At 38.9% G+C, this 24,381-nt stretch overlaps 1 protein-coding gene across 12 annotated transcripts in view; it reads right to left on the reverse strand.

Moving 5' to 3' along the window:
* Nucleotides 1-12,243, reverse strand: part of PLAGL1 (PLAG1 like zinc finger 1) — a 58,693-nt gene extending 46,450 nt beyond the window's left edge. For all 12 annotated transcript variants that reach the window (XR_006786167.1, XR_006786168.1, XR_006786169.1 and 9 more), the window contains exons 1-2: nt 11,953-12,243; nt 7,549-7,621 (exon numbers count right to left, since the gene is read on the reverse strand). The gene's annotated coding sequence lies outside the window, so the exon portion shown is untranslated. The remainder of the gene's footprint in view (nt 1-7,548; nt 7,622-11,952) is intronic.
* Between the last annotated feature and the right edge of the window lie 12,138 nt (nt 12,244-24,381).

The following is a 24,381-nucleotide window of genomic DNA, read 5'->3' on the forward strand; positions in this document are numbered from 1 at the left end:
TGATGAAATTAAATAGTTGAAGAGATTTCTAATCAAAGTGTTGAAGACTTAGCCTGGCATCTCCTTACTACTTACAGTAAAATGTGAGAAGAAACAGATAAATTGAAGAAATCCTTAAGCAAAAAGGAAAGAAAACTTGAAGATTTGGAAAAATCCTCAATCTACCCATACTGTGAAAAATGAGAAAGCGTGTCCTGGAGAGAGCACCAAGGGTGTGGCTGGATAATCACTCCACAATGAGATTACCCTGGGAATTAATCAGCCAGATCAGCAAAACCAGGAATAGAGTTGGGATCATACCAACAAAAACCCTGCCAATTTGGACCAAAAAGAACCTAGATGGAATAAAATGAAGAAAAGCTTTTGCACTTCTGAGATTGAATAGGACTAGACTTGAAGATAAGCTATTTGGCTGCAAACATGTTTTATTCTTTAAGAAAAGGGAAGAACAACCCCACAAGGCAATTCAGAGATCATGGGTATTCCACCCTCGCTATAAACTCAAGGGTTAAGGCTATTTCCCCCCTAGTCTCAGAGACAGTGGCGGGGAGACACAGGTGATTTTGGTGAGCCAAAAAAGATTATTCTTGATCCTTAAAATCTAATGGAATTGCCTTGCTAGGTTTTGGACTTGTCTGACACCCACCAGCCCTCTTTCTTCTTTCCCAGCTTCCACCTTTTGGAATGGAAATGCACAGCCTGTGTCTGTCCCACTATTGTATTTTGAAACGACCTACTTGTTTGGCTCAGGTTCAGCACTGGAGAGGAATTCTGCCTCAAGATTAATCATACCTCAGGCCTCAGCCACATCTGATTTAAATGATACGTAGTTGGGACTTTGGAGTCTAGCCTTCAGAATTGATGGTGGAATGGGTTATGACTCTTAGGGCTGTTGGGATGGAATGAATGCATTTTGTATGTCAGAAGAACATGAAATTAGGGGGGTGGGCAGAGGGCAGGATGTTATAGAGAATATTATTCCCTCCAAAATTTGTGTGTTGAAGCCTTAACCTCCAATATGACTATATTTGGTGAAAGGGACTTTAAAGAGGTAACTAAGGTTAAATGCCATCATAACGGTGGCGACTGTGTCTTTTAAGAAGGGAAGAAATATCAGAGACCCCTCTCCACACATACACAGAGAGGCCATATGATGGACATGGCAAAAACCAGCCATCTACAAGCCGGAGAAGCCTCTCTAGAGAACACAACTGCTGGCCCTTTTGATCCTGGACTTCTAGATTCCTGAACCATGACTAAGTATCTGCTGTTTAAGCCTCCCATCCTGTGGATTTTTTTATGGCAGTGCAAGTAGATTCCTATATCTACCTTTCCCAGATATTTCAGAGTATCTTTCCTAGGGATCAAAGAAAGAAGGACATTTAACACTGGGTGGGCCTAAACCTTAATTATCAAGCAGAGACCTTTTGTTTCAAGTTCTAGTAATACTAAATATTTCCTCCGAAAAAAGTTCCTACAAATCAACAAGATGACAAACAACTCAATAAAAATGTGCAAAAACCCCCACAAAAACGAACAAGTACTGCACACACAAAAAATCCAAATTACCCAAGCTACATATAAAAAGGTGCTCAACATTATTAATAACAAAGAAAATGCAAATGAAAACCATGAGATACCACATTCACCAGAAGGCTTAAAAATGTAAAAGAATAACAATATCAAGTGCTGGTGAAAATGTGGAACAGCAACTATTTCTCTCCCTGGTAATAGGAATATATATTTATTCATTCACTTTTGGTAAACCTTTTGGCAGAATTTATTAAAACTACACATATGGCCCAAACAAAATACTGTAAATGTCCACCAAAAGGTCTGTGTATGAATACTTATAGTAGCTTTATTTGTAACAGCCATAACTAGAACACAACCCATATATCAAAAATGGATAAACAAAATTATGGTATATTGATACAATGCAATGCTATTCAGAAAATATACGTATGAGGAACAACGAAGTATTTAAATATGCATCGACATAGATCAATTTCAAAAAAGGATGCTAAAGGAAAAAAGTCAGACACAAAGGAATACATACTATTTGGTTACCCTTAAAGTCCACGAACAGACAACACGAATCTGCAGTGATGGAAATCAGAGGAGTGTTATCTCTCAGGGAGGTACTGGCTGGGAGGTGCATGAGTGAGTGTTCTCTCTCTGGATGGATGTAATATAGTCTATCTTAATTTAGTGGTTACACAGGTCTACATATATGTAAAAACTCATCAAGCTGTATATTTAGGATTGGCTCACTTTATATGATTCCCCCACCCCCAACCATGTACTCAATAGTAGGAGAAAAAGTACTTCATAAAAGATAAAGTATTTTTACCTTATCAGTTGCCTTAATTAAACATCAGGCAAATGCAAATTTTTCTACTTAAAAATAACACAGAGCCCAAATGTGCCTAAGTTTCTAACCATTTTACTACCTAAAATAAGCCAAAGTTAGATTTTTCAAACCTCAGCCATTGGTATCAATACAAATGTGGAAGAAAAATACAAAGAAAGTAGGAGTATGTCAGTCTATAGCAAGTGGCTTGGTCACTGAAACCAAGACTCTGAGGAGCATAGTGACAAAGTAAAGAAATTTCAGTAGTGTGTTTTACCATAAATATGTCTACTAAATAATTCTATTTAACTACTTATTTTTAGTACCAAGGTAGTATGGCATAGAATAGCAAGAGCTTTTGAATCAGAAGAACCAGTTTTGCCACTTGTTGGGCAAGTTTCTTAATCTCTTTGATACTGAATTTCTTCACAATTTAAGAGAGACAATAATACTTACTTTGCAAAATTGTAGTACAATTATGGTAGGTATGTAAGAATGGTAGCTATTTAGCAATAGCTTTTTGTATGCAAAGTATCATAGTAGGTACTGGAACCCTATCTCTAAGAACCTGACCAACTAGAAATGACATTTAGATATAAAGATTGGTAATGAAAGGTAAGAATTTAACAAGGGCTACAGATTACAAATTATAGGGTTCCTGGCTAGTAGGATTGTGGAGTGAGTATCCTCTAAGCAGAGCATGGAAATTTTTTGGAAAATCCACTTAAGGCACAGGAAATGGCATAAATAAAAGCTGAGCCTCAAACACAGTACAGTGACTCCAGATTCTGACGAGCAGTTAAGACCAATTGTGTCAATGGACTAATTCTTAGGAGTAAGACTAAGAGGCTAGGAAAGCAAGTTGGCACTAGACAGAAAAAGACCATTGTCAGGCTAAGAAATCAAGGTCCTGTTTTCTCAAGTCCTGGGATCTCACTGAAGGATTTTTTTTTTCAGGGAACTGAACCCAGTCGTCACTATCCATGCAAGAAAGGAAAGGAAAACCTCAATACAGGGAGAAAGAGCATAGGATGACAAGGAACTAATCTAAGATGCTCAGAGGAGTGAAAGAAACAGAAAAAATATTAGAATTCAATTTTACCCACTTTTAAAAAAATGAACAGGCATCGTGTTTCCTTGAATGATTCAAGTAGGCCTGCCTTCAACCTTTGAAATGACCCTGCCATGGCCCAGATGCTCAAAAGTAAAGACCAATTCCAAAGCAGCAAAACATACTGCCTGGCACATCAAAACTGCTCAGTACATGTTGTTGACAAATGAATCTTTTAAAAGATTCCAAATATTAAAACCTCTACAATACTATACTGTTCAAGGTGAAACATGTAGAAAAGCTAAGATCATTTTTCTTTTCTGTTGAGGGGCCATTTTTCATAATATATGCCAAGTTTTGAATTTGCTCAATTCAATATTGAAAAATACTCATTTGCAAGAACTATCTTGATCTCTATCTCTACCCAAAGGCTCAGATATAAATCGCTCTAGAAAGTTGGGAATGTTGCCACCTCTGTTGCTAAGCTCTTGTGTAATCTTTTTTTTTTTATTAAAAAAAATTTTTTTTAGGAATCTATCATTCATTATATCATTTGCTATGGCAAAAGAAGAGCCACTGTATGACTCATGAATATTACATGAGAAAAATTAAATAGTAAGTTAAATCCAGATCATATAAATATATGTTAGGTTTACCCAGGAGTACAAGATAATGTAGTGATCGATTTATATATTTAAATAATTAAAATTAAAATAACCTATCACATTAAAAAATGCAAAAGAAAAAAATAAGTACATCCCTAGGGACTAAGCACAATTCTTAGCCCTTTCTAAGTAAGAGCTCATTTAATCATCTCAACAACCTTCTTGGTAGATACTTTTATCTACATTATATAGATGAGAAAATAAAAATGTAGAGAGAAGTAGTTGTCCAAGATTACGCTGTAGAGTGGGAAGAGGCAGAACTAGGAAATGAACCCAAGCAATCTGGCTCCAGAGTCAGCATTCCAATCAATGAATGTAGAAAGAATGAAGGAAATGGAAAATCACTATTAGAATATCACAATAATAATTGCTGCAGGCAAGAGCAGCTGAATGCTAAAATTAGTGGCAAACTTAAAGGGAAAACAAGACATTTGCAAACCCTCAAAATATCTTCCTCAAAATATATATTACCACAGTAGTTTTAACATATATCCACACATTATTTGATACTTTTCCCTCTCTTCCCCATGAGTTTGGACATGATTCTAACAAAACAGACAGAAAGTGAAAAGTAGCAGTGTTAAAATGGAGAAATCTGGCTGACATGGTCTAAGCTATGTGATCGTTAACATGTTGATATGGACATCGTGTTCCCCCAGACGGGATGCAACAGAAGGGCACAATATCTTTGTGGTGTTCTTCCCTCAAAGTCATAACCTCAGTCAAATAGTAAGAAAACATCAGACAAACCCAGTTGAAGGACACTGTACAAAATACATGACCAGTGCTCTTCAAAAGAGGCAAGTCATGAAAAACAAGTAAAATCTAAAAAACTGTTATGGATTGAAGTAGAGTAGGGAGACATGACAACTAAATGCAATGTGGTATGTGGATTAGACCCTACGTGGAAAAACTGGGGAAACCTAAATAAAGTCTATCATTTAGTTAATAGTATTTATTGTGCCAATGTCAATTTCTTCATTTTGGTAAATGTAAGGTTATATAAGATGTTAACATTCAAGAGAGCTGAGTGAAGGGTATATAGGAACACTCTATACTATCTTTGCAACTCTTTCATAAATCTAAAATTATTCAGCAATAAAAAGGTTGTTTTAAAGTTAATACCCATTCGTGAAAACAAATCTCCATACACTGCCAACAGAAGAAAATTTCTCAATCTGGTAAAAGGCATCTACAAAAAAATTAAGTGAACATTATCCTTAATTGTGAAATATTGAATTATCTTCCCTTAAGTTTAGAAAAAAGCAAGAATGTCTATTTTAACAACCTTTGTTAAATATGCTTCCAGTGTTACCAGCCAGTGCAATAAGGCAGGAAAAAGAAAAAAAGAAATACAGATTAGAAAGTCAAATTAAATTTTATTTTTTTGCAGATGTCATTGTACATTTAGAAAATCCCCAACAACCTAAAAGCTACCAGAACTGAAAAGTAAATTTAGCAAGATCACAAAATACAATCTCATTATACAAAAATCAATTGTGTTTATACTAGCAATGTGGTTGGAAAATAAAATTAAGGATATAATTTATAATAGCATTAGAAATCAAATGCCTGGAAATAAATTGAATAATGTGTTGAGTTCTCTACACTAAAAAACAAAAAATACTAGAAAAAAATGCAAAACTGATTCAGTGGTGAGATATACCATGTTCATAAACTAGAAGGTTCTATTAAGATGTCAATCTCCAAAATTTGTTCTATAGTCAGTGCAATTGTAATCGAAAGCCCAGTAGACATTTTTTAATAGATACTAACAAGCTTATTCTAAAATTTATATAGAAGTGCAAAGCACTTAAAAAGCTAAAGAAAAACAAAATTAGAGGGTTTACACTGCTTTTTGGCCAGGACTTACTATTAGTGGTACTGATGGAAGAATTGATAAATACTTCAACTGGAACAGAATAGAATCCAGAAGAGGATCCAAAATATAATCATTCATTTTTAACAAAGACCCACTGCAACTTGATGGAAAAGAAAGGTCTTTTCAATAAAGGGGTAGAGCAGCTGGATGTCCATATGGAAAATAAATCTTGATCCTCACCACACTCCATACACAAAAATCAACTGGAAATAAATCAAAGACTCAACTGTGGAAACTGAAACAATAAAGGTTCTAGAGGAAACTGAGGGCAAATATCTTTAGGAGCCCAGGGGAGGGCAAATACGAGGGTGGGAGAAACTGTTGTGAGCACTGTGGAAAATAGTGCTAATGCCTCATCTCCCCCCAGTACTGATAAATTGGGCTTATTTATTCATAAAAATAAATCTGCTCACCCAAAGGCACCATTAAAAGGCAAATTTCACACAGGTAGGAATTATTTACATACAGGATAATGGTTTCATATCCAGAATATATAAGGAACTAAAAGTCACTAACAAAAAGATAACCTAATAAAAAAAGTAGACAAAAGATTTAAAAAGGCACTTCACAAGAGAAATCTAAATGGCAAATAAAAATATAAAAAAGTGTTTAACATTAATAATATTCATGGAAATGCAACCAACTTACCTGAAGACCACTTTGCTCCTTGGTATATATTCAGCTCCTTGGTGTATGTTCAGGAAATATGAGTATATACCCACCAATGGCAGTGTCATGAACATCTGCAGTAATTTTATTTGCAATGCTCCCAAACCGAAAACAATTCATATGTACATCAATAAGAAAAAGGATAAATAAACTGTGGTATATACATACAAACCAAACTTTTTCTGTAAAGGATCCAATAAAAAGTAGTTTAAGCTTCACGGCTCATATGGTCTCTGTTATAACTATTCAACTCTGATGAATGGACATGGCTATGTCCAATAATATTTTAATAAAATACGTTCTGGGCTGGACTTGGCCCACAGGCCACAGTTTGCCACCGCTTGCTGTAAAGCAAAAATTTTTTAAAAAACCACAAAAACTACTTATACATGTAACATGGATGAATCTCATAAATATCCTATGAACAAAAGAAAACAACACACAAAAAGAAAAAACTATGATTTCATTTACAGGAAGTTCAAGAACACCTGAAAATAATCCATGGTGGTAGAAGTCGAGAGTCCTTGATGGGGGGAGAGGAGTGGCTCTACTAATTGGAAGGAACAAGAGAGAATTTTGCAGGATGAAAATGTTTTACATCTTTATCTGGGTGGTGATCACACATATACACATATAAATTTCATCAAGTCGTACACTTTATTTTTATTTTTATTGGATGTAGATTACGGCTCAGTTTGGAGAAGAAAATAAAAATGACATAAAGATCAGAATGTAGACCTAAAATTATTTAGGTTTAACATGAAAGAAAATGTATAAAAGCTAGATTAAAATTAGAAGACATGAATGACAGAATGAGGAAGCCTAACAGAAGTCAAGCCAGAGTTCCTGAAGGAATGAAAAGAACCGAGGAAAAACAACACTGAAAGAGATAAAGGAAAAAACTTTTGAGAACTGATGAAAGACTAACCTTAGATACAGGAAACAATCAATCCAGGATAAATGAAATGTCCACACCTAGACACACTCTGTCGGTCGGAAAGCTGTAGAACACAAGCATAAAGAGATCTTAAAATCAGGCATAAAAACACACACACACAAAAAACAGAACATATTACCAACAAATAGTTATTTGAACTGTAACATTGAAGTCGAAGTCAATTAGATGGTCCAAAGAGCTGAGAAAGAAACTGTTAACCTGGAATTGTATACAAAACAAAAACATTATTCAAGAATGAAAGCAAAATAAAGACATTTTCATATAAAGTTTACCATCAACAGCCTCTTAACAAACAAGCTTCTAAAATATATACTTGAGGAGGAAAAAAAAGATCTGAGATGCAAGAAGCAAGAAGGAATGACAATCGAAGGATCCATTAAAAAGAAAAAGTGTCAAATTTATAGGAGAAAAAAAAATTAAGACAGAACTAAAACTCTCAATCACAACATGTGAGCCAGGAAATTAACTGGAGTCAGGCAACCTTGGGTTTTTTTTTTTAATTATTTGGAAGAAGAGAATTAATAAACTTTACAATAAGTTAGGTTTATTTGTTAAAAATTTTATAGGAAACCAGTAAAAACTAAATCAAACATACAATTTTCATACTAGCTGAGAGAGAAGAAAATGGAATAAGAAAAAAAATCCAAAGTGGCAAAGGGAGGGAAAAAAATAGGATAAAATAATCATAAAACAGAATGCTAACTTTAATTCTATATATTATCAGTAATTATATTAAACTGAATTGGGCTGAGAGCTCTAGATAAAAGGCAAAAATTGCCAGTGTGCATTAGAAAAACAATCAGGTTTTACCTATTTGAAAGAGATACTCTAAGCCAAGGCTAAGAGAAGGGTGTGACTATAGTATTTTAAAACACAAGAGACAGTAAAAAGACATTTGGCGGAGGTGGCATAGTCACTATAGAATAACAAAAGGTCCAATTCACAGAGAAGATAGAGCAATTCCAAACTTGCATATACTCTCAACATTTACAAAGCAAAGTTGACAGAACTACAACCAGAAATTGAGAAAATGCATTATTGTATTGGGATGTTTTTATTATACTCATCTCAATAATTGATAGAACAAACCAAAATACTACTAAGGTTAAAAAGACTTGAGCAGCACAATTCTTATGCTTGATCTAAGACACAGATATGTGTATATACATGTGTGTATACATACAAGTATATGTATATATACATGCATGTGTGTGTGTATACACACCTACTTTGCCCCAAAAGTCTGTGAGTACATGTTCTTCTCAATCATTCAAGGAGCAGTTGAAAAAGTAACCATGAAGAACATAAAGCAATTCTCAAATTTCAAAGCATCGGTAGCATAGAGCCCTCAACTGCTGACTACAATGCAAGTTAGAAATCAGTAACAAAAGGGTAACTTGTAAAACCTTCTGTGTTTGGAAGAAGGAAATACTTCTGAAAATCGCTTAAAAAATATAATGAAAAAAGTTTTAACTCTTAGAACTGAAAAATATACTAAATATAGAACAATGGTAAATAAAAACCTGTAGAATTTACAGAGACAAATCAATGACCAGTGTAGAGAGCGGAAATGAGACCAATCATATCTGGAAATGAGTGTGTGACAGACAGAGGTGGCACTGCAGACCCCTGGGACTGCTCCGCATGGGAAAAAGAAAACAGATGAACCTAATCTCACAACATTAATAAAACCTATACATTGATCTATACATATATACATAAACGTGTGAGGTAAACTAAAGATGCAAATATGCAGAAAATGCAAGTTTCAAAACTTTCAGAAAAAATTTTTAAACTATATTACCTTAAGAGTAGAGTACCTTAAGGCACAAAAGCACAAAGAAAAGACTGTGTGCAATTTATATAACCAACAGAGGGTTTGTATCTTGAACAACATTTTCCGACAGAAAAGTCTGCAGTGACGGAAATGTTCTGTTACACAGTGTAGTAGAATATAAAGTAATAAAATAAAATCGCTACTAGTCACACTTGGCCACTGAGCAATTGAAATGTGGCCCAGAGCGACTGAGGAACTGAAATTTTTGAAGTAAATATGACAGCATGTTAGCATTTTAAAATCCCTGATGAAGGTTTGTTATGTTTTTATGTGCTTTTAAGTATTTAATTTTTCATAAAACAATTTTATTTTAAATTGCTATATAAAATGTAAATTCAGTTTTGTGAAAAATACATAAACATTGCATTTTAGAAAACACACATCAAAATGTTCACACAAGTATCTGCAAATGATTTTAATTTTATTCTAAATATTTTTTTAAATATAAATTATTTAGGATATAAAAACATTTAAAATTTTAATGAACACTGATACATCTACCATAAAATTTATGAGATAAAATATTACTAATATTATTAAAATTCCCCAGGTCCCACTCCCTGATCACAACTTACTTTTTTTTTTTTAAGAGCAGCTGGAAAATATGAATAATAGACTAGAGTACTGGCTTCAGGTTTCTTCATTTTGAGATGCCCATATTTTAATATATTTGGGGGGGTGGAATTTAATATATAGACATATGCATCATTTAACAAAGAGTTATAAAGCAAACCACCCACGTAACCACTGCCCAGGTCCTGGGATAAAGCATTTCCAGCATCCTAAAAGCCCTCAGTGTGTCCCTTCCCATCCACAGCCTCCCTCTCTCCCCCAGGAGATGACCACTAACTTGACTTTTATAGTATTCATTTCTTTACTACTTTTAATGCCTATGCATGCATCCTTAACTACAACTTTATTTCACCAGGTTCTGAATTTCACATAGATGATATCATATAGTATTCTTCAGCAACTTTTTGCTCAGCATTGAGACGCATTTGTGTTAAAACACAAAACTCCTTCATTCACTACTGTCCTGGGTGGGTTTCATTTTATGACTAGAGTATACTTTACCTTTTCTCCTATCAGATGGACATGAGGGTGGCTTCCAGCTTTGGGGGTATTACAAACAACATAGCAGTAAACCTTGCACACGTCTGTTTGTGTATATGTATAAAAATTTATCTAGGGCAGTGGCTTTCAAACTTTTCTGACCATGACTCATACTAAGGAATGACGTTTTACATCATGACACACATCTCTGTTGTGTATAAAACTGAGAGGGGAAAAAAAGTTTCATGAAACAAATACCCTATAATGTGAGATACATTCTGGTATTTTCTCTGTTAATTCGTGTTGTACAAATCCTGATCACTATCCACTTTACTGATTTCACCACCCAATAAAAGTGGGCTTCAAACTTTGAAAAACATTGCTCTAGAGGATCAATACCTACAAGTGGGACTGCTAAGGCATGGAACAGGCACATCCGACGTGGTCAACTTTTCTAGATCCTTAACTTTCAAACAAATATTCTTATCTATGTTTACCACTCGATAAGTTGAGAGCTGGAAGTGTGAAACATAAGCCGTTTTATCGTTTCCTTCGGTCGTTAAACAGTATTAATGACTTACCATGTGCTGAGGATCCTCGGGCTCCGAGCGAGACTGATGGGTTAATACACGGGGTGGGGTGGGGGGGGAGACATTAGGGACCAGGACCTCAGTGAGGCCCCAAAAGCGCACAGGAGGGGCCTTGGATCCTGCCTGGGGAGGGAGGGGTTAGGGAAGGATTCCTGGAAGAAGGAGGACCTAAGCAGAGTGTTTCTATTTTTAATTTTTATTGGTTTCCTAAAACATAAAAGTAACACATTTGTAGGGGGAGAAAAAGTGAAAATTACAGGAGTATATTCATTAAGAAGTAAAAATCCCCACCAGCGTCCAAGTCCGATGCTGAGACTAAATAACCAAAGTTGCATTATCAGTTATCCGAGCCTAGAAAAATTTTAGGAGCCCACATTTTAAAACAGTTTTAAGAGTCCATAGGATACGGTCCATACATGAAAGCATACAACGAACCATATTTTCCACAATGCATTTACAAACATGCAAACATTTCAACTTGAGTCGCGTTATTACTTTTAACAGACTTTTTTTCTTTCTTTTTTTTTTTTTTCTTTTGGCCTTTTGGCAAGCTTAGAGTACCAGTTTTCAAAAACCGAGTCTATTTACTGCATGCCCAAGGTACGCGAATGCTTCGGAAGGTAGCATTAAACGCGACCGGGCGAGAGCGTTTTTTGTTCGGGTCGCCCGGGCTGGCCGGTGACGATCTGTCGGAGTTTCGCACTTGGTCCGGGGCAGCCCGGACCCCGTCACGTACGCGGCGCGTCGGCACCGGCACACCCTCCCCGGCGCGGCACGGAGCCGGCGAGCCGCGCTCCGCGGCAATGCCGCCGCCACGCCGCCGCCCGCCGCCTGCCGCCCCTGCCGCCGCGGGCCGCGGCCGCGGAGCCTGGCCGCGGGCGTCCGACCACCTACCCTTCGGGGTGGAGAGCCCCCAGGAACTCAGGCGCGGCAGCTCGGGCGTGCCGCCTCCGCGGCCATGACGGCAACCGGGGGAAGCGCCCCGCGCGCCAAGGCCCGCTGTCTGCAGGACTAGGGGGGAGCTGCCCCGTCCCTTCGTCTGTCCGTCCACCAAGAGAGTGAGGCGAGAATCCGCCCCAGACGTGTCTAAATGAAGGCTTGGGGCGGTACCAACGGGCTGAGTGACAAATGGCAGATGCCGTGGGCTTTACCGCCCTCGGCAGCCGCGAGGATGGCTGCGCTGAGGAGGCCGCGCACAGGCGGAGCCCGGGAGCCGGAACGGCGCGTCCGCGAGGAGGGCGCTGGGGCCCCTGGCGGGGGCGTCACGTGGCAGGAGGAGGCCCCGCTGGGGAGCCAGGGGGTCGGCGGCCTGGGCGGAGGCAGAGGACGGGCGCCCAGACGCCCGGTCGATTGAGTCATCCGTGTGGGCAAAGCCAAGGTCGCCCAGGTGCAGATCTGGCGCAGGTAGACCCGAAGCGGCCCCGAAGCCCCGTCCGGTATCGGGGACTGTTCACTCAAGTCACCACCAGGATGAACCGCCCCGAGCCAAATCATAAACGAGAACCACGACAGATGTTAGGGGAGCACTGCAACAGGCCGAGCTGAACTTACCTCCCGTTCGTGCAGGGTGGACATAATGGCAGCTTAGATGGGACCCCTAACTGTTAGCCAGCCACTGTTCTAAGCACTTTGCAGGTCAATAAATTATTGCTCACGTCTGCCCTATGGGAAAAACGGTTTCTTCCCGTCTTACAGAGGAAGGTACTAAGGCACAAGAAGATTACATGGAAGGAATTGTATAAGTACGCTATCGTACTTATACGCTTTAAGTAATTTAAAATTTTTTCAATGTTTTTGAATTTAAGAAAAAAGAAACTTGAAGCAAATCTCCAGCGGTTACTTTCTCCCTTTGCCGCATATATATTCCTAAGAGGCCTATGAACACTAAAGAAAAATATTTAGCAAGATAAGGAATTCAATGCATTTTCCAGAGTTTCGTAGCTTTGAAATATGAAGTTAATAAATAGTACATTACATTCCCACCCATCTTCACTGCGATCTCCCAATTTCCGTTTCCTATGTTACTTTTTCTTGCTGGCATTTCAAACACTTACCACTGCTCTACCACCTTATTCTCCCAGATATTCAGTCTCAATTCTGTATTTTAAAGAACTTAAGGTTCATTATAACATATCCATGCATAAATTCTTTATTTTTATTTATTTTTGGTGGACTGATCTCTTTTTCAAATAGTTTTCTTAAGGAGGGCTATAGAGTACCTTAAAGTTTTATCTGTGTGTTTTTTAAACCTCTGTGTGTAAATGAAAACTTTGCAGGGTAAATATTCTGGATTGATACCTTCCTTCAAAAGGTAACAAAACAAGAAGACAATTGGTTCACTGATTTTTGATACAGATTTATGTGCAGAGACCTGAACCCTATATGGTTTTTCTCTCCTAGGATTCTCCTTAAGAATTTTTTTACCACTAAAGTACACTTTAGCTATATTGGGGTGGCTCAGTTGGTTGTGGCATTGTCTAGTACCCCAGAAGGCTGTGGGTTCAGTCCCCAGTCAGAGCACATACCTAAGGTTACAGGTTCGACCCCCCCAGTTAGTGTAGGCACAGGAAGCAACCAATTAATGTTTCTCGTGGATGTTTCTCTTTTTCTTACTCTCGCTCTGTCTCTCTCTCTCCCCTGCCCCCTCAAAATCCATAAACATATCCTTGGGTGAGGATTTAAAAAAATTAAAGTATGTTTTATATCCTTATGTGGGCCATGTCTCAGTGTCAATTACTCCAATCAGTTCCCACCCCCCCCCAGTATATAGTATCATATTTCAATTACGGATTCCATTCTTTTCTTAGTACAGTATCCATTTATATTACACATCTGAATAAGTTTATCTTTCATTGGTTGGATTTTCTATATCAGTCCCCATTTATCCTTATACTTGATCATTTTCTTCGATATCTATCTTTTTTTTCCCTTTGGTTTACATTCACTCTGATACTCTCACAATATCGTTTATTGGTTTTTGTAGTTCACTGGATTTTAAAGTCATGTTGTTTAGGATCTCTTAGCTCTGCAATTTCCCTTTCTATCACATGTTTATCTTACGGTGTCATTGAGCTTATTCTGAGGATCCCATTCTTAATTTTGTTTTTCTTATAGAGTGAAACACATATAAGGAATGTAACTTTCTCTTCCTTGGTTATATGTCTTCTTCCAGACTTGGTCTCTCATCTGTTTTCTGCATACTATTTCCCTTGCTTTACACTCCAGTCTCCCACATCATAGTACGTGTTTACAAAATAGCTATATCATATCTTGTATCTTGCTTATCCTTAAAAGTTAACAGATTTTGTATTCACACCAATATCCGGCAAGTGAATTTCTGAGGTGTGTCTGTCTTCCCTGTCCTGGGCTTCAGTCCTGGGGCTGAGGGTTGTTTCCGCTTTCTCTGTGATCTGAGGGTTTGCGGACAAGGGCAGAGGCAAGGGGGGATCACCAAACTCAGGCTGAGACTGAGTGTGGAGCTGGCTGGGGCAGTGTCCATCACTCCTGAGATTCCTTTAAGTCCTCACCAGCCCTCCTTCAAGCCAGCCAAGGGATTATCCCACACCTATGAGCTTCAGTTGACTTGCCCAATTCAGCACAGTACCCTAAAAGGTGGCAAACTTTCCTGCTCTGGCAGGATCCAACCGTGGTGTTTGTAAAGGTTTCTTCACATTTCACAGAGACGCCACTGACTTCTTTCCGAGCTGGAGGACATTTGTGAAAATTTTCAGAATCTGATCTGATCGTCTTTTTCCTCAGCAGGTCTTGCAGCGGGGTGAGGGAGGCCTGGGGGAGGAGTGTTGTAGACACACCTCACTCACATCAGAGTCTTTGGTGTCTGTGCTTTACCCTCACTTCTCACATTTTCCATTATAAGGGTGAACTTTTTTTCTTTGATTGCAGCACATGAGGGTTATTTTTTTTCTGGTTTCTTTTGAGTGGCTGAGGGTTTTATTTTTGATCCTTTAGTGCTTCTTTGTGCCATCTTTATTTATAAGGCAGTTGTTCAGACTCTCTGCCTTGATGACAATGAATTATATGGCAATCCCTTGTCGTCTTCAGGTCATTTCCACAAAGTTCTCCTCAAACAGGAATAAGTTGATTTGGGGAATGTGATGCCCTCCTTCCCAAGTCTCAGTATCATGATGTGCTCTAACAAAAGCTCTAGTGCAGAAGTTGCAGACTCAAATCCCCATGAAGTTTAAAACAATGAGGAATTAAATTATGGTGAAGTGAAAAGAACATTCCTTGCGAAAGGAGCAGATGCTGTGCAGCTCAGGCCAGCATGCCATCCTGGAATTCAGGGCAGTATTGCCAAATCCGTGTAATTTTCAGGGCAGGCATGCTATCTAGTATTTCAATATAAAATTTCCTAATTTTGGAAACGTGCAGAAGCCAGATGAAGTATCTCTCGAGGCCAAACTGGACCCAAGGGTAACCAATGTGGTCCATGTTACAGTGAACCACTCTGGGTAAATTCCATGATTGCTGTTTTTCTCTTCTAAGTATTTTGAGATACAGTTTTGTTCTACAGACTCCTCGATGACTTCTTAAAATGACTTTCACAAATGTAAAGCAAGAAGATTCATGCTGACATATTTACAATTTGATACAATATGTCACCCCAATGCTTTCACAAACAGGTGTTCCAAAGGGTGGCGGCTATGATCCAACTAAAATTAATACCATGTGAGCAGAGAGTCTATATGGATTATGACCACAGTCACAAAATATGTGGAGAAAATGTTTTTCAATTGATGCAGAAACGGCATCTGACAAAATCCAACACCCATTCTTGGAAAAAAAAACTAGGCAAAGAATGAAAAGTCCTCAGCCTGATAATGGGTGTGTTTGTTTCCTATGGCTGCTGCAATAAATTACCACAAATGTGTGGCCAGAACAAGAAACTGATTCCCTCACAAGGCTGAAGGCCAGAAGTCCGAGAGCAAGGTGTCAGCGAGGCTTCACTCCCTCTAGTGGCTCTTCAGGAGAATCCTCCCCGGCCTCTTCCAGCTTTTGGTGGCTGGAGTTGGGCCTTGTTGGCTTCTGGCGACATCACTTGAACCTCTGCCTCCATTTTTACATCATCTTCCCCTCTGTATGCGTCGTGCATCTTCTCCTCTGTGTGTTTATCTGACAAGGATGCTTGTCATTGGATTTAGGACGCACCTAATTAACTCAAGATGATCTCCCCATCTCCAGACCCTTAACCTAATTACATCTGCAAAGACCTTTTATTCCAAATGAGGCAACAGTCACAGTGTCAGGGATTAGGACATGGACACACAAGGTCTGTCCAGAAAGTATCTGGCCATGTACTATGAAAAAGAGACATTTATTGAAGAAGATACAAGATACAAGAAACATTGTACATGGGACAATGATGCCTCAGTCCCCTTTAAAGTAGGTACCTTGGGACCCCACACAGTTCTCCCAAGGGTCATCAGCTGTGCCCTCGTATTTTCCTGAATCTCACTGACAGTCTGAAATCTCTTCCCTTTCAAAGGTGATTCTAGTTTTGGGAAAAGCCAGAAGTCACAGGGCGTCAAATCTGGGGGTCAGGGAGCTAAGTCACCTGGATGATTTGATGTTTTGCCAAAAAAACTCTGCACAAGATGTGATTTATGAGCAGGTACATTGTCATAATGAAGCTCCCAATCACCAGTTGCCCATAACTGTGGACTTCTGAATAGCTTCTGTGGAGGAATGTTCAAGCTTAATACAAAATTAGATGCAGACTCATTGCTGTATTTGCTCAGTCATTTTGAATGCAATGGCCACACAGTACACATGCTCACTCAATGGCATCTACTGATCCCACTGACTAGTACAATGAAGTCAGCATTGTTCATACATGTGCATTCCAGTCCACTCTCCTTGGCTTCCAGATTACATCAGTGTCACACAAACCATTCTCATTATATTAACAATGGCTGGACTTTTCCCAGACAAACCTTGTATATTTGGGTGGGCCATTTTTCAAACCTCTATAATGGGGAAAATCCTGGTCAGCTTTGTTGTGGAAACTGATAAACAGATTCTAAATTTTATATAGAAATGAAAACAACCTAGAAAAACAAAAATGAAAAAGAGGAACAAAGTTGGAGGACCTACATTACTTGATTTTGAGGCCTACTATAAAACCACCATAATCAAGTCAGAGTAGTACTGGGATAAGAATAAATGGAACAATATATTGAGTCCAGAAATAGGCCCACATATATAGTTTATTGATTCTGGATAAAGTACAACACAATTCCATTGGAAAAAGGTGAATGATGGAGGAGCTTGTCATCTATATGGAGAAAAAAATAAACTTATATTTCACATCATGCAAAAATTAAATCCAATTAGATCACCGATCTAAACAGAAAGCAGGAACTATAAAATTGCTAGAACTGCCCTGTTCAATATGGTAGCTACTCGCCATGTTATTAAGCACTCAAAATGTGTCTAGTCCAAACTGAAATGTGCTGTAGATATAAACTATACTCCAAGTTTCGTAGACTTGGGTTTAAAAAAGAGTGTAATATTTTTATATTGACTACATATTGAAATGATAATAATTTGGATATATTGGTTTAAATAGAATACATGGATTAGATTAATTGCAACCATTTATTTACTTATTTTTTAGGGTAGTTACTAGAAAAAATTACCTATGTAGTTGACATAATACAGGGAGGGCAAAGGTAGGTTTACAGCTGTGAGTACACAAAACAGTGTTTATTCTGGTATTATTTATTATTGTATTATTTTTCCATATCATGATCAATGGTAAACCTACTTTTGCTTACCCCATATTTCTGTTTGGCAGCTCCATTCCAGAAGAAAACCTAGGGAGAGGCAAAGATTGCTTGGGTAGGAGACAAAAAGCAATGCCCGTAAAAGAATAAACAAGACCGTCTGTTCTTCAAAAGAATCTATTAAGGAATTGAAAAGTCAAGCCACAGACTAGGAGAAAAATATTCATAATACATATATCTGACATAGGATTTCTATCAGGATATTTAAAGAACTCATAGAACTCAGTGACATGAAAAATAATGCAATGAACATGGACAAAGACTTCCAAAGACACCTCACTAAAGTTGATATGAATGGCCAATAAGCGCATGCATAACACGCAGCATCATTTCTCAGTGACTAATGCCGATTAAAGTCATAATGAAATACCACTACATGTCCCTGGAATGGATAAAATTATTTTTAAAGATTTTATTTATTTATTTTTAGAGAGGGAAGGGAGAGAGAAAGAGAGAGAGAGAGAGAAACATCAATGTGTGGTTGCTGGGGGCCGTGGCCTGCAACCCAGGCATGTGCCCTGACTGGGGAATGAATAAAATTTAAAAGAGGGATAATACCAAGTGTTGCCAACAACGTGGGAAAAAGAGAACTCTCATACATTGCAGATGGAAATATAAAACACTACAGGCACACTGGAAAATAAAGTTTCTTATCATGGGAAACACACACTTACTCTATGACCCATCGATCCCACACCTAGGTACTGATCCAAGAGAAAAAATGCATGTACACAAAGACTTACACGCAAATATTCGTATTAGCTCCAAACTGGAAACAACTCAGTGTCTGTAATAAAGTGAGCAAACTTTTGATCACCTCATAGATAAATCTAAAAATCATTGTGCTGAGTAAAAGAAGTCATACTGAAAGAAAAACATACTATATGATTCCATTTACTGTAGGGGAAAAACCTATAGTGACACAGAGCAGACGAGTGGTGTCCTGGAGTGGACGGGAGAGGAGCATGAGGGAATTTTGTAAGGCAACGGAAACACTCCATACCCTGGTCATTGAAACAGTTTCATGGATCTGTATTTGTCATACCGTACCGAATGGTATACTTTTTTAAAAAATGTATTTGATTGATTATGCTATTGCAGTTGTCCCATTTCCCCCCTTCACTCCTCTCCACCCTGCACACTCCCTCCCACCCACATTCCCCCCTTTAGTTCATGTCCATGGGTCACACATGTAAGTTCTTTGGCTTCTGCATTTTCCTATACTATTCTCACCCTCCTCCTTTCTATTTTCTTCCTACCATCTATCCTACTTATTCTCTGTACCTTTACCCCCTCTCTCCCCCTCCCACTCCCCTGTTGATAACCCTCCATGTGATCTCCATTTCTGCGTTTCTGTTCCTGTTCTAGTTGTTTGCTTAGTTTGCTTTTGTTTTTGTTTTAGGTGTGGTTGTTAATGATTGTGAGTTTGCTGTCATTTTACTGTTCATATTTTTTATCTTTTTTCTTAGATAAATCTCTTTAACTTAAAATAAGTATATTTTGTTATATGTAAACAAAACCTCAGTAAAGTTCATTAAAAAGTTTCTATTCTGACTTGCATGTAATGAGGGGAAATAAATTATATGATACTTTTCATCTTTATCCACAGTTTAAATTAGAATTTGCCTTCTGCTTTTTTATTGTTGACCGTCCTTTCCCTTCCCTTCCCTTCCCTTCCCTCCCCTTCCCTCCCCTCCCCTCCCCTCCCCGTCCCCTTCCCTTCCCTTTACTTCGAGGATCTGAAAGCAAATCACAGTCCCCACTGCTTACCCTGGAGTGCACCTCTGTCAGCTGTCCCCCTGACCAGACGAGCCTCTGCTAACATGGCCCAAACCTGGCCCTCTAAAGTCTACTGCCCACACAAAGGCCTGCTTCTCTGAAACCCCACCTGACTCAGTTCCCCACTAAGCCGAGCTTTAACTCACTGTTAACTTTTTCATCAGCACTCTCTTGTGCATTGTCAATTCATTTTTCACCTGTGATTGTTCAGGTGGCTGAATGAAACTCAAACCCAAGTCTTTCCTCTGACTCCTCACTGGTGTCTCTTCACAATAGCAAGCTGCCAGGCACAGGCAGCAATCGCATTACACAACTTACATTCTGTTTAACAGATCTCAACTCTAACAACTTGAAAAAACTCTTTCAGTGACTTCAACTTAAGCAAAATATAAGTAACACTTTAAATCATATATAAACATATCTTTCTCTTGAGGCCCATGGCTTCCAGCCAAAGTACCTCTCACAGGCCTCATGCTGGCCTCTATCTCCCAGTTCCTTCTCCCTTTTCAGAGACTGTAAGTCTTAGCTCCCAGTTTTCCTCCCCTTTCCTACTCTTATCACTATTTGCAATGGCTTCTCCATCCATGGATCACTTCTTCAAAAAGACCTCCCATGAGAACTTCTTTTTCATTTTCCCTAAAGGAAAACTAACTGATGTCCATTTCTGTCTTCAACTGACATTTGGTGAACACGGTAAGCTCAGAAGGTGAGGTCTGGTGTATAGTTCTGTGTGGACACTTCTTACATTATGTGGTAAAGTTTTTCTGTCACATGCATGTCCGAAAGTATATTAGTAATATAGAATCATATTTCACACACACACACACACACACACACACAACAATCCTATTTCTTGGCCATATATCAAGGTCAGGATGAAATGTGAGAAGAACACAGCTGCTTATAGCCCCAAAGAAGTTAGTGAGGATGGCCCAGCGGTTTAAATAGCTACATGCTTTTTGCATTTTTGTTTGTTTTTTTGTTGTTGTTGTTTATTTTGTTTTACTTTGTTTTTAGTAAAATGTACTGAAGTAATTAAAATTATACAATGTGTGGGTGTGAATTTTAAAATTTTAAGTAGAAAAATTCATTGTCTAGCTTGCAATGAAAATACCACATCAAATGTGGGGGGGGGCACACTTTCACCTTTTATTAATAAGCAACCAGAAAACCAAAACCAGTCAGAAGTAATTTAAAATAGAATCAATGGCATCCATTTTCATCCCTGTTTCGTGTGGCATGATAAAAACCAACGTGACAGCAATTGACCAAAAGCTGGCCTTTGGAGTGAAGAAATGAACGCAGTGCACACATGCAAAACAGTGATACCATTCTATCTGTCACTCACTCGAATTAAATTTTATCACAGAATTCAACAGCAACAGGCTAGAAGATACAGGAAAAAGGAAGGTGGTAGAAGCTTTCCCTGACATAGGAGTACCAGCCACTCATTTTAAAGTAAAAGGAGGCAACAGGCTGAGGGTACCTATTCATCGTTCCTTTCCAGGCCTTCGCCAAAACAAGGACGTTAGAGGAGAGATACGAGCAGTGGTTGAGAGAATTCCATGGATTTTGAAAGACAAAAAGCCACGGCAGGAGTGCTAACTGACTTAAGAGTGGAGAAGTACCCTCCTAGCAGCTGGACACTCAGCCGTCCCAGGGAGCAAGAAGTCCAAGTGGGGGGCTTTCAGGAAAGTGTCCGTGGAAAGGCGTTATTTTCCATACAGAGCAACTGAGTGACAGGTCCCTTCTGGTGCCTAAGTAGTTAGGCAACCATGCCTTCTCCACCCCAGAGAATACCAGAGAGTTACTATTTGGATAAACTGAACCAAAAAAAGATGCAGACACAGACCCAAAGATAAGAGGATTAAAACAGGAAATTATTGAACATCTAAAGACTGAACTAGGCTAACACATATAAGGGCAACTAATTATTGACAAAGGAGCCAAAAACATACAATGAAGAAAGGAAAGCCTCTTCAGTAAGTGGTGTGGGGAAAATTGGAAAACCACATGTAAAAGAATGAAACTAGATTGTAAACTGACACCATACACAAAAATTAACTCAGTATGGATGAAAGACTTGAATATAAGACTGGAAACAATAAAATACATAGAGGAAAACATAGGCACTAACAGACCTTTGTCTCAGAGGGGTTTTTTTTTGTGAACTTGACCTCAAAGGCAAGGGAAGTAAAAGCAAAAATAAACAAATGGGACTACATCAAACTAAAAAGCTTCTGCAGAGCAAAAGTAGCCATTGACCAAATGCAAAGGCAACCAACCAAAGAGAAGATATTTGCAAATGATAACTCCAGTAAAGGACTACTATTCAAAATATATAAAGAACTCATATTGTACAACTCAACAACAAAAAACCAAGCAATCCAATTTTAAACATGGGCAAAGGACCTGAACAGACGCTTTTTCCAAGAAGACATACAGAAGACCAACAAATACATAAAGAGATACTCAACCTTTACTAGCTGATGCAGACACTGGTCCGCAGTGTTCACATCATTATGGATGAGATGAGACATTCACATGGACTACCGAGTCCAGTGGAGGAAAAGGGACAGCATGGCTTTTCTCTCAAGGGGAGCAAAAGCCATGGCCTCTGCCATGACAAGCCTTTATTGGGTTTCTCCGCCCATTACATGATGGTCCTCATTTACTATGCACAGGTTCACTTTAGGTGGTTACCTTTTACAGAAAACAAAGGAGCCAGTGCCACTAATCACATCACAGAAGAGGGATATTTGCAAATGAAAAGGCAAAAGTGGTTGAACTGGTTACACTGATCCTCGGAAGGTTTAGCATGGATTTTAGGAAGTTACTTTGCAATAAATGTTTGCTACAAATCAGGGTGAGGGAGTTTTTAGCAAAAAGCAAGACTCAAAGCGGCCTAGGCACATTGCAGGCCTGATTCCCCGCGGGAGAACCTATCCATGGGTGTGGGTCCTGTGCATCTCCAAGTGGGAGCTGGGCCCATGCCATGCAGAATGGCCTACTGCAAATAGCTATGAGAGAAATGCAAATCAAGACCACAATGAGCTATCACCTCATACCTGTTTTATTATCAACAAAACAAGAAATAACAAGTGTTGGAGAGGATGTGGAGAAAATACTCTCATACACTGATGGTGGAAATATAAATTGTGCAGCCTCTGTGGAAAACAATATGCAGATTCCCCCAAAAAGTAAAAATAGAGTTACCTTATGACCAGCAATCTCTCTTCTGAGTACATACCTGAAAAATTTGAAATCACTTATTTGTAAAGAAAGATGTACCCCTATGTTCACTGCAGCACTATTCACAATAGCCAAGACATCAAGCAACTTAAGTGTCCTTTGACAGATGATGGGATAACAATGTGGTACATATATATATGATGGAATACTACTCAGCCATAAAAATGATGAAATATTGCCATTTGCAACAACATGGATGGATCTTGAGAGCATGGTGCTAAGTGAAGTCAGACAGGCAAGGACAAGAGCCATATGATTTCACTCATAAGTGAGGTATAAAACAGGAAGCAACAAGTGAACAAACAAAACAAAACAAACTCACAGGTACAAATGACAGCATGGTGGTTACCAGAGCTGGGACAGTGAAGTCATGGGGGTCAAATATATGGGGACAGAAGGAGTTTAAACTTTGGGTGGTGAGCACAAAATGCAATATGCCGATGATGCATTATAAAACTATACACCTGAAACTTACACAATGCCATTAACCAAAGTCACCCCAATCCATTTAATATAAAAACAACAACCCTGAACTGAGGTACCATATATATTATTTGGTTTTAAATCTATCGTACAAGTTAATTAAAAATTTTAAAAACATTTTGCAAGGTTAACTAACGATGAACTTGCCACTAATTGCATGCCTGCTTCCTTATATTCTTCATTGTTCATCTTCAGTTTTTCCTTTCCTTTTGGAGTTGGCAGTCTGATACCCTGCACTCTTAGTCCAAGGCTTTACCAACAGTTACTAGTGATTATGAGAAGATGCATTTTACTTTACCTCCCCAAATGTCCCCAGTGACCCTTAAGCCTCTGTTTTAACACATAAACTCCTGCTCCTTTACCCTAGAGCAGGGTTAGCAAACTCGCCCATGGGCCAGGCCTGGCCTAACATCTTCTCGTACATCCTGTGGGCTAAGAATGAGTTTTCCATTGTTTAGATGGTTGGGGGAGGGTGAGTCAAAACAAGAATATTTCGTGACATGTGAAAATTATATGAAATTAAACGCCAGTGGCCACAAATAAATTTGTAGTGGAATACAGCCTCTCTTTCACTTACGTATCATCCATGGCTGCTTTTGCGCTACAGCGACAGGAGTCTGTATGGCCACAGAGCTGACAATACTTACCAGCCAATCCCTTACAGAGGACGGGCCGACCCATGCCTGAGAGGTCCAAGCACAGTCCTGACATCATCCCAAACCTCCCCGTCTCTAGTTTTTTTTCATCCTTTGCCGCCCAACCCTCAATTATCCTTGAGAGTACCCTCATCTCATGATGACCCTGAGCTTCCCCTGCTCCCTTTCCTCTCTATTCCCATGGCTGCCTGTCCCGCCCCCTTTTCCCTGTGCCCTCTGACCCTCTCCAAGAAGCACGGCCATGCTTCTCCCTCCTGGCTCGCCTCAAACATACCCCACTTCCGAGGGCCCCTTGGTTGGAGGAGGTGCGATTGCATGTGCCCATTCAACACTGGGGAGATGAGAAG

Source organism: Phyllostomus hastatus, unplaced genomic scaffold, assembly GCF_019186645.2.
Source record: "Phyllostomus hastatus isolate PE091 unplaced genomic scaffold, TTU_PhHast_1.1 phas_contig_40, whole genome shotgun sequence".
Classification (NCBI taxonomy): Eukaryota; Metazoa; Chordata; class Mammalia; order Chiroptera; family Phyllostomidae; genus Phyllostomus; species Phyllostomus hastatus.